The sequence below is a fragment of the Cydia pomonella genome, unplaced genomic scaffold (assembly GCF_033807575.1).
Source record: "Cydia pomonella isolate Wapato2018A unplaced genomic scaffold, ilCydPomo1 PGA_scaffold_166, whole genome shotgun sequence".
NCBI classification, from domain to species: domain Eukaryota; kingdom Metazoa; phylum Arthropoda; class Insecta; order Lepidoptera; family Tortricidae; genus Cydia; species Cydia pomonella.
This window is the reverse complement of record NW_026907808.1, coordinates 231431-243995: the sequence shown is the minus strand read 5'-3', so window position 1 is coordinate 243995 and position 12565 is coordinate 231431.

Here is a 12565-nt window from a genome sequence, read left to right as displayed (position 1 = left end):
AGGCGGCGCCACTCCTCGCGGTTTTTTGAGTCTTCTCCAGTCTTCAGGAAACTCATCTTCCCATCTTTTGTACAGCTTGCATTGAGCTTTCCTCTTGGGTACCATTCTGTGACATCTTTTGTCCTTTTGTTAGTGCATCATGTGCTATGTCCATTTCCATTTGAGTGTACGATTTTCTGGGAACCATATTCTATTTTGGTTGTTTTCCTAATGTCTGTGAGTCTGCATCAATCTCTCAGTTTTATTCACAGTATACTTTGCTCCATACTTTGTTGACTGACTTTGATTTTGTGCTCATTTTCCTTGTTAATTAATTAATTATATAGATATAGACAACACAAGCCTTCTTGGCTTGCCATGGAACTTAGTCAATTTTTTTAAGTATGTCCCTATAATATTTATTTATTTATAGAATCTCTTTAGTTAATAGACTTATTGGATTATACATTTTGAGCTGTGCGCAAAGAGTAAAGTAAGTATGGCGGTGCAAGTGTTTTCAATATGGAATACTTCAATATCTTGCGTATGCTGCACACGATATGGTGGTTTCATTTTAAAAGATACTGTAGAAGTGTAGAAACACATAAAAGTCCTGTAAATAATAAAAACACTGGATAGTTTTTTCATGATATACAAGGCAAACAAGCAGACAAATCGCCTGATGGTAACCCTCTGGTTTACAAGTGCGTTGCTGGCATTTAAGATGGGAGTACTCTCTTTCCATTGACACCAAAAGTGATTACGTCAGAAGAGATATGTAAACAGTGTTTAAAATCATCCATAAACAACTTAGAACTAGCATTTGGGTTAAAAACTTTTCGGAAAACGAGTGTCCTGCGGACAATTGGGGTAGATTTTACTAAGTTTGATATACAGCTTTTAAGTATAAGTATAAGTATAAAGGTTTGGTTGTAAAATATTTGAAGAATATTAGACTTCTGAAGACTATGTGTTGTATGATGTCCACAGGAGGGACACATAATGCGAACTCGTACATACAAAACTTTTTGACCCATATTTTTTTCTGTTATGCGTAATGAGAACAGCATCAAAAAAGTGGCTGTGACATAATCGGACAGACAGACGGACATGACGAATCTATAAGGGTTCCGTTTTTTGCCATTTGGCTACGGAACCCTAAAAAACTAAGTTTTTTTAAGGGAGGCAAGAAAGGTTGGAAACCCCTGGTAATTTTTTTTTATTATGGAATACTCCGCTCATGATTCTGTCCTTTGTCATAATATACATTTTTATGTTATCGTTTCTACGTTGTCATAGTAAGTAAGTAAGTAATTTATTATAAATTAATGTGTTATCGTGTCATACATTAAAGTAGGTAAACAGAGGCGGGAGGTGAAGTCACCAGCTGACATCATGAGGTCACGATGACAGACTCAAGGTCAGATGACGGCATCATCAAGGTCGGGTAGCAATTTACTTTCTTTACTTTAGTAATAAAACTATATTTGTAGGTTCATAGGTATTATCAGAGACAAGTTTAGTATAAGAAAGAGGATAGAAAGTAAACTCCATAAAAATGTTGGCTCACTCTGTTTCAGCGAAAATGTATGGAACAGCAATATTTTCTTGTAAAAATTGACTTAGGATGGCCTACATAAACTTTAGGGCAAAGAAGACGTGAGATTTTTGGCGTGGGGTGTAAATGTGAAGTTTATGCTTCCAATGTTGCTCACAAGATGGCAGCACATGCTATGCACAAGAAAACGTACGAGAACGGTAGATGGCAGCACTTGCTTTGGCGTGAATGTCAATGTACACGTTTATGTTTCTGATTCAAGCCCCAAGATGGCATGGCAGACCCTCCAACGCGCACGGCCCCTAACCCCTATAGGTATTCACCTCGCAAACATCCTGTATATCGTTTTTTTTATACTTAGGCTGCGCTTCTACCAGAGATGTGCGAGGATGCGTAGCGAGGAATGTGTTTATTTATAACCAATAGAGTTTTGTTAGTATACCTGCTCTGAGCGAGGTTAGTTGAATGAAGTGATCCTATTGGTTCTTAACAAACACATCCCTCGCTACGCATCCTCGCACATCGCATGGAAACGCAGCCTTAGATACCCACTGACAACTCCAGCCACCGTTGGAGGTGGACCTTGAAATTCGTAACATATATTCAAATGTAGTGCTCCAACTAAGGAAGGAATCTTTAAAATGCCATCTCTAAACTTGTAAGGGGATGAACCAGGTTTTAACGACTTCTACTTGGGTGGGGACTAGTTATATTGTGTTACGCTTCGTGCTGTACACGGTCATGGCCCCGACGGAAGACCAGCGCTAGCCCAGCCAGCACCATGCTGAGTCGGGACCATGTCGTGGCTTATATGTTATGTTTTGTTACTTGTGCTTTTCTCTTTTTATTTTGCCACCAATAAACGCTTTCTACTCTCTGATCTTACATTTCTAAAATATGTGAATAGGTAACTAAAGTAACCGACCACGTAGGGACTGTAGCGAGGTGGCAAATGGGTGCGAACAACCAAATATTATTTCGTGCTTTCGACCATTTAAAAGTTGTCATGCGATTTAAATATTTACTTACAGGTATGGATGAGAGTTGTAAAAACATTGAAGGTGTGGATATATGTGATGCAATTCTTAGAAAGATGCGGTCATGCAATATTGTATTGTAACTAATGACATCACCGTCTTCGTTTGTATTTAGGAGTGCGAGAAAATTGCCTTTTGTAAGTTTTCCTTGAAATGTGTATAAATAATACTACTGTAAATGAATCATTTATTGTTCAGATTGTTCTACTTATTTTTATATTGTGCAAATAGCAACTTTTCAAGCAGGAGTAGGCAAACTTTTGAAAAGAAGAGTTAACCGCAGTATAAATAAATCAGGTTTCCAGAATCTAATGCAGCCACAAATGTTGATTGAATGGAGCTAATAAATAACAAAACCCGTTATTTGTGACCGAAAACGGCAAAACGTCCCACTTTGTCGCTTGCCATAAGGACGAAATTTGCTTGTATCTTGTCAAGGCATCCTTATGGCCTTCGACAAAGTGGGACGTTTTGCCGGTTTCGGTTACATTTTTTGACAGACTGGCTGGAAGTGGAGGGCTACTTGCCGACTTCGGATTCAATTAAACGGACTCCCAAGGTCGTCCGTTTGAAACAAATCGAGCAAGTAGCCACTTCCGAGCCTCGATAATAATATACTATTGTTTCTTGAAATATAAATAAGTAAAAGTTGTTCAAGACCAGGAGGGCAAGGATTTGAAAAGCAAGAGCCGGCAAACCACGGCCTGCAAACCTCACGAGACTTTTTGTCACAGTAGAGGCCAGGATACAGATAAGAGGTTTCTTTATAGGTTTAGTCAGCTGCTACCAGCATTACGTGAATATTATTAAAGGAAATCAGCAATGCGAGGTCGCCTTGCCACGACTGTCGCTAGGCGATACAGGAAATAGCTAATTTCGGGAAGGAAATGAGGATGGACAGGCGAAACTGGCCGTCTGTTGCTGCGTTGACTGCTCAGGAAGATCATAATAATATTACAGTACATATGGTGCTACTTTACCGCACTAGTGCGACAATTAGCACATTACGTAACTATGACGAAAATTTAAATTTTACTGTACCACATGTACTATAAAACGTTGTACGATACATGTGCGAATAGGTAAAGGAATTATTCCTATTATAAATAATTGGAGTAAGGTGTGTTCGGGTAATTCCGATTACTTCAAAATGTCGACTAATTCCGAAAATCACCCATAATTCCATCACTAAAATAGTGAATTAGTTTACAATAGTTTACTTATCTTTGGGTTTTCTACAATTAAAACAGTACAAATCTTTTATTCAATCGCTCAAGTTTTTCCTCTAAGTCATACTCTAATGTCAATAATGTCACATTTTACCAAAACCGCGGCAAAACTATCTGTCACTTGTCAAATACTTAACAGAATTCTAAAAGATTGTTCCAGATATCCTTAACATCTAATAATATTAGAGTCCATTTTTAGGGTTCCGTAGCCAAATGGCAAAAAACGGAACCCTTATAGATTCGTCATGTCCGTCTGTCTGTCCGATTCTGTCACAGCCACTTTTTTCCGAAACTATAAGAGCTGTACTGTTCAAACTTGGTAAGTAGATGTATTCTATGAACCGCATTAGGATGTTTACACAAAAATAGAAAAAAAACAATAAATTTTGGGGGTTCCCCATACTTAGAACTGAAACTCAAAAAATCTTTTTTCATCAAACCCATACGTGTGGGGTATCTATGGATAGGTCTTCAAAAATGATATTGAGGTTTCTAATATCATTTTTTTCTAAAATGAATAGTTTGCGCGAGAGACACTTCCAAAGTGGTAAAATGTGTGTCCCCCCCCCCGTAACTTCTAAAATAACAGAATGAAAAATCTAAAAAAAATATATGATATACATTGCCATGTAAACTTCCACCGAAAATTGGTTTGAACGAGATCTAGTAAGTAGTTTTTTTTTAATACGTCATGAAATTAAAAAAAAAAAAAAATTTTTCATCATACCCATACGTGTGGGGTATCTATGGATAGGTCGTCAAAAATGATATTAATGTTTCTAATATCATTTTTTTCTAAACTGAATAGTTTGCGCGAGAGACACTTCCAAAGTGGTAAAATGTGTCCCCCCCCCCCCCCCCCCCCGTAACTTCTAAAATAACAGAATGAAAAATCTAAAAAAAATATATGATATACATTGCCATGTAAACTTCCACCGAAAATTGGTTTGAACGAGATATAGTAAGTAGTTTTTTTTTAATACGTCATGAAATTAAAAAAAAAAAATTTTTTTCATCATACCCATACGTGTGGGGTATCTATGGATAGGTCTTCAAAAATGATATTAATGTTTCTAATATCATTTTTTTCTAAACTGAATAGTTTGCGCGAGAGAACCTTCCAAAGTGAAAAAAAGTGTGTCCCCCCCCCTGTAACTTCTAAACTAACAGAATGAAAAATCTAAAAAAAATATATGATATACATTACCATGCAAACTTCCACCGAAAATTGTTTTGAACGAGATCTAGTGAGTAGTTTTTTTTTAATACGTCATAAAATTTAAAAAAATTTTTTTTCATCAAACATATACGTGTAAGGTATCTATGGATAGGTCTTCAAAAATGATATTTAGGTTCCTAATATCATTTTTTTCTAATCTGAATAGTTTGCGCGAGAGACACTTCCAAAGTGGTAAAATGTGTGTCCAAAGTGGTAAAATGTTGAACAAGATCTAGTAAGAAGATTTTTTTTAATACGTCTTAAATTGTACGGAACCCTTCATGCGCGAGTCCGACTCGCACTTGGCCGCTTTTTTTGGAATTAGGGACCCGTCACTGAACTTTTCGGAATAACCTGAATACATACATATACATTTTTGGCTCCTTGCACTACCTGTTGACTATTGTATGAGTTCTACATTTCCTGCTACCTAAAGGTTCTCTGGAAGAGATCGCTTTTTAGCGATAAGACCGCCTGTTGTTACCTGGTTCTATTTTCCTTTAAAATGTATTTGTAGTTTTACATGTATGTAAAATGTATAATTGTTGGTGCAATAAAGAATATTTACTTACACCTTACTCCGGTTGTCTCGGAATTTACTCCAAGGGAGTTCACTGTCTAAAAGCCCATCCTACCAGCTAATGTAAATAGACTACTCAACATTTTCATCAATTAACTTTGCGCCCTAGGACAAAATGCGAATTTGCACACTAGTTGAAAAAAAAAAGAGCCTTTGCATGTGGGAGTGGTACGAAATGATTTCATTAATATTTTCGAATGAGACTGAATGTTAACCAATTTTAAAGAAGGTAGGTAGGTATACCCCAAGTATAGTTTTCCCTCAAGCGCTCGCCATATTGTTTATACTGAGTTTAGCACGTTCGTGTTGGCTCGCGGAGGCACGTACGCTAATCTTATTACATTCTCGTACTGTTTACTTTATATACTGTCGTTAATCAATTCAACTGGTGCACTATGAGGAAACCTGAAACAGTAAGGTTTCATATTATTAATGTTAACTCTACTGCACTCAAGTTAAGTGAGCTTGTAGGTAAATATTCTTCATTGCAAATTATTGAACATAGGTTAGGTATGCTGTATGCATTTAAGTATATATATTAACATTATATACGTTACTCGCTCGCTTAAAATATATTTGCTACTTATATTACCTGCTTATTTCACAATAATTTATCTTCTGTGCTGAAGTATATGTTTTCAACGGTCAACTCCTCTATATTTTCTTCCTCGCGTTGTCCCGGCTCATAGGAGCCTGAGATCCTGAGATGGGGGGGATTAGATAGTATTTTTATATAGTCCTCCTCATCGATTTCGATGACGGCGACCTCAGCAATTACGGATTACGCCGATTATGGGCCCTAATATGGCTGGCCAGGCCGAACTTGGTCTTAAAGACTCTTTTGCAGGTGTTACAATATAGTTGGCCAGACGCGTTGTATGTATACGTGTAAGAGGGCTTCGGTCTCTCTTTACGTTGTTGGCGTTTGGTATCTAAGGCATTGAGGCGGTTTTCCTCAAACGATTTTGATGTGGTTAAAAATGGTAGACCGCCAAGATGCTCTGTCTGCAGCAAGCTCCTCCCAGCGCTCAGGGTTGATGTTGCAAGCATTCAGGTGTCGTTTGAGCACGTCCTTGTAATGCAGATGCTGACCGCCGTGCTTGCGTTTGCCTTCCACCAATTCAGAGTAGAATACGGTTTTGGGCAATAGTATTTTAAATATCTCTCGAATACCGTAAGTTTACCGTTTCATCATGTTTTATATATTTGTATTGTTTTTATTTAAGTAGTTCTTTTCTTGAAATTAATCAGGGTTTAAGTCCACGGATAAGATTAGCTTTGGTTTGATTACTTACTTACATTATCAATGTGTTTAATCTTTCTGTTTTCATACTTTGTTGGTATGTGTAGGTAAAAGATCCGTTTTTTTTAAGCTGCGATAAATATGTCAAATATTTTTGCTGCTTTTCTTTAGGTATACGTTTGTACATAATTTAGACTACATAATAACTCTAGTACTGTGTTTATTTTATTTTATTGGGCTATATACATAATAATGCGAGGTATTAGGCAGTACGCCAGTAGGCACACGTCACTTCTTTTTATATTAACATTAGATTTAGGTTTTTTCTGTTAGAGTCTGTAGTGCACTAAATATATTAGCATTAAATCTTGATTTTACTGATCAAGACATACATATAGGTACTTATCACTTTCGCAATAAATTGCCTTCTTCAATCTTTACATTTCAACAAAGAACGCTTAATGGACTTCTCGTACTCAGGCCATATTGAAAAAAAAAAAACACAAAAATTTGAAAGACACTTTATCTCAGATATTATAAACAACTTTAGCCTTCAGTAGTAGCCCGTTCCAAATTCAAAAACAAGAATGTTAAGCCACAGCAAACCTCTAATGTGGGTTATCTAAGGCCGTCAACACACGGCGCGTAAGCGTATCGTAATACGCGCGTGGAACGAGAGCACTGCGAGCACGAACAACTTCAAACAAGTCCGCACACGGAGCGTCGTCGTAGCGTATGAAATTTCTGTCATCATTACGACAAGCGTAGCGTAATACACGCGTAAAAACAAAACTTCTGACGTAATCAAACACTAAAAAATCCATCCGCCGAAGACATCTGATGATTTCAACTAAGATTTCACTTACGATTACGCTTTCGCGACGGTTACGCGACGCTTGGTGCCCAAAACTCTACGCATCTCGTACTCGTAACGTTTATACAATACGCTAACGCGACGCTTACGCTCCGTGTGCTGAGGGCCTAAGACAGCAGACGCGCTCCAGTCACCTTGGCCGTGTAAATATTGTTCTGGGTGCAGATAGGTTTTATGATGACTGCATAGCTTCATTCGTGCTGATATAATCTGCATCTTATGCTCTACACAGATTTAGAGCGTTTTCACATTGTCAGATCCGATATCGGACGACGGATGACCTTCGGAGAACAGGTGCTAGAAAATGCTATGCCATCAAGTCCTTTAACTTTGCTTTAATGGTTTCTTTTGAACAACAAATAATAAATAAATGTATAAACAGATACTTTTTAGGGTTCCGTAGCCAAATGACAAAAAACGGAACACTTATGGATTCGTCATATGTCCATCTGTCTGTCCGTTTATGTCACAGTCACTTTTTTCCGAAACTATAAGAACTATACTGTTCAAACTTTGTAAGTAGATATATTCTATGAACCGCATTAAGATTTTCACACAAAAATAAAAATTAAACTAATAAATTTTGGGGGTTCCCCATACTTAGACTGAAACTCAATTTTTTTGTTCATAAACCCATACGTGTAGGGTATCTATAGATATATGGATAGGTCTTCAAAAATGAGATTCAGGTTTCTAATATCATTTTTTTGTAAACTGAATAGTTTGCGTGAGAGACAGTTCCAAAGTGGTAAAATGTGCCCCCCCCCCCCTGTCACTTCTAAAATAACAGAATGATAAAACTAAAAAAATATATGCTATACATTACCATGCAAACTTCCACCGAAAATTGGTTTGAACGAGATCTAGTAAGTATTTTTTTTTAATACGTCATAAATGGTACGGAACCCTTCATGGGCGAGTCTGACTCGCACTTGGCCGCTTTTTATTTACTTCAGTAGGTTGAAAATATACACTTTGGCACAGAAGAAATTTTTTTTTTTTTTTTTTTATGTTTTAATTCTATTTATTGACAATAACAATATACATAATGGATATATACAGATGATTACTATAACTAACTTATATCTAAAATAGGCCCTTGAGGCATTGTACCAAGGATAAAAGTGATATAAGCAGGTAAATTATGTCAGTGTTACAAACGAACTAACAGGAAGAATTGCCGCTGTGCGGTTATCCTCGTGGCCTCTGTGGGCTCAGGTTTCTTTCTACCGATAATGTTTTATTATAGTATATTTACAAGTACAGACTCAAAGGTTAAAACCGAACGCAAGGATCCGCCTTTTCAAAGCATATCCAAACGCTAAATTGAAATAAATATCCATGTAATAACCGAACCTGCTCACGAGTCACAAGAATCGGGGATGATATGAGAAAACGACGTGTAGAGGAGCCGGACATCATTACAAAAGCACTTCATCGACTACATGGAAGTTGTTGGAGATTTTCAACCCCATTATTATACCCTCGCTTTCAGCTCGTGTCCTTTTTTTTATGTTAGAGGAGGCAAACGAGCAGATGGATCACCTGATGGTAAGCGATTACCGCCGCCCATGGACACCTGCAACACCAGAGGGGTTGTAAGTCCGTTGCCGGCCTTTAAGATGAAGCCTTTGAGTCCTAAACCTAGACTGGTATTTTAATGCCAGTCACATAATAGTACATTACGATACAAGTGCGAAAAATAGGAAATCTAAAACGAGTGTTTTAAATTGACACGAGTTGCGAATTACCTATTCGCACATGTATCGTACAACAACGTTTTACAGTACATATGGCCCTTTAAATGTTTGACACAGTAACGTAATATGCTAATTTGCGCACTAGTGCGGTAAAGTAGCACCATATGTACTGTAAAATACTATTACACACCGTGTTGTTATTGAATTCCGTTAATTTCATCGGGGTATGGGTTGGGTAAGTACGTTTTAGGAAAATAAATGGCGCAGTTAATTTTCAAAATTTTCTAGTTTTTAAAATAAAAATAATCAATTATTGCATATAGCGTTGTTTTAGCATGGACATAACATTAAATTCAACCAAACAATTGAAAACTGTGACATATCAATGTCATTTGAACATCGATCGTCCGAGATAGTACGTACGTTTAGTAGCAAATGTATTAAGTCGTACTAAACACTAATTATTATATAAACAGGCTCTAAGGCCAGTGTACACGCTCGTAAGTGCCTTATCAGATAAAAATTAACTATCGATTATCTCCGAAATGGAGTTAATTAGAATACCGGCGTCTTTGAGAAAGTTACTTAATATAAGCTCTGTTTCTCTTCCGTCCGTGTTGTTCACATTCAACGAAAACGCAAAAGCAATTTTTTCAACACAATTTTATTTGCCAAAAAAAAGGACAATGATAAAAAAAACACAATCTTGTTATATATAATTACTAACAGAATGTCGTTCGCTAGTTTGTAGTCGGTACAACGACATCTAGCAGGGAATTAGGACATCAAGAAAAATATAATAATGTTTGTATATTTTATAATAACATGTCGTTAGCCAGTTTGCCGTGGGGACAGCGACCTCTAGCGAACAATTAGGGCAAGTATATACGTTGTACACACCAGTTTGTGGCCAGTACAGTGACATCTAGCACAGAATCTTATTACTAAACTAACATTAATCTAAACACTTTAACATTCCGCCCACCAAGGACAGAATGTCCTTCTTTAGAGAGGCCGCCCACCGTGACGGTCTTCTTTAGGGGTACGAAAATATTTAGTTTATTTAACAAATTATATTTTAAATGTTGGAAACATGCGGGATGAAATCAGTTAACTAGAAAGAGGTAATATACACAATTTAGAGGTAGGTCGTTTAATTATGGAGTTCCCACATTTCAAAGACACGACCCTGGTCAGGTTATCTGACCCGGGGAACTTCTGAACGATTCTACCAAATAGCCATTTGGTTGGCGGCAAATCATCCTCCTTCACCAAAACGATATCCCCAACTTCTGGCTCAGGAGTTTTGAACGCCCATTTATAGCGATGCAAAAGATGAACTAAATATTCACTCGACCATCTGCGCCAAAAGCGTTGCAGCATTCTCTGAGTCAACTGCCATCGTTTTAAGGAACTGATATTGGACTCTTCATAGTTTACTTCTGGTATTGTTACTAGAGCCTCTCCAACAAGAAAGTGGCCGGGAGTCAATGGACTTGGCTCATTGGGATTGCTAGGCAGCACTGATATAGGCCTAGAATTCAAGCAAGCCTCAACCTGGCTGAGAAGAGTAGCCATCTCTTCATATGTTAGAGTTGATTCACCAATGACTCGTTTTATATGAAATTTGGTGGATTTTATCCCCGCCTCCCATAATCCGCCAAAGTTAGGCGCTCGAGGTGGTATGAAATGCCACGTTGTTCCTTGCGTGGCCAAGGCTTTCGATATTTCTTGAACCATGGTTGATTGTTCTGACTGAAATAAGTATCTTAACTCTTTGGAGGCACCCACAAAATTCGTGCCATTATCACTATAGAGTTCAGCACAATAGCCACGACGCGCAACGAAGCGTTTGAACGTCTCGATGAATCCTCTAGAAGTTAAGTCACTAACAACATCAATATGCACGGCCTTGGTTACCATGCATACAAAAAGACAGATATATGCCTTATAAGCCTTGTGACCTCTGCCTTTGGATGTCCTTAATTGAATAGGTCCGGCATAATCTACACCGCTCCGGTAAAAGGGTCTAGCTGGGGTAATTCTAACTCGTGGTAAGGAACCCATCAGTTGGGTTTGTATCTTTGCCTTGTTTCTTACACATGTAATGCATTTATGTACGTAGGTTTTCACTAGATTTTTTGCACCCATGATGCAATATGCAGCCCGTAGGTAATTAAGCATTAGCCTCTCCCCCCCGTGCAGAGTTTTACTATGTGCATCGGCAACTAATAATTTTGATAGGGGTGAAGAATGTGGCAGCAGAATTGGATGTTTGATATTCTCTTCTTCATCCAATTTTGCTAACCTGCCTCCCACTCTAAGCACTCCCTTGACATCTAAGAATGGCGTAAATGACAAAATTTTCGAAGTCTTAGTTTTAATACAACCATGTTTCTCTATTTCGGAAATTTCTGGTTTAAATTCATTATTTTGAGCTATTTTAATGCAGGTGCTTAACGCTTCGTTTATTTCGGACGCGCTTAAATGATAACTTTGCCCTCTCAATGTCTCTGATTTCTTAGTTCTTGATCTCACAAATCTCCTGCAGTAAGCTATTACTCTTATCAGTTTTTGAAGTGACGAATACTTACTAAGTATACATTCATCTAATAAATGCTGAGTGTGATGAGATTTAATAGTTTCCTCCAGGTGTGTTTCGTTGTCAGTTGGCTTGGTGTATATAATAACTTTTTGTTGTAAGAACTGAGGACCATTTTGCCATAAAGAATTACCGATTAGTTCTGCTGGACGAATTCCACGAGATGCACAATCCGCTGGATTCTCCTTCGTCGCAACATGAGACCACTGAGAGGGCTCAAGCAGACACAGAATTTCGGAAACTCTGTTGGCCACGAATGTCTTCCAGTGGCTGGGGTGCTTATTTAGCCATGCAAGAACGACGGTGGAATCCGTCCAGGCTCTCAGGTTGCACTTCGAAACATTTAACACCTTTGAGACCTCCATTAACAGTTTAGTTAGCAGAACGGCACCGCATAGTTCTAAGCGCGGTATGCTGACTTGTTTTACTGGAGCAACTCGGGTTTTGGCTGCAACCAGCTGAACTTTAATATCCCCCGATCCACTGATAACTCGAAGATACACTGCAGCAGCAAATGCGAGTTTAGAAGCATCTGAAAACCCAT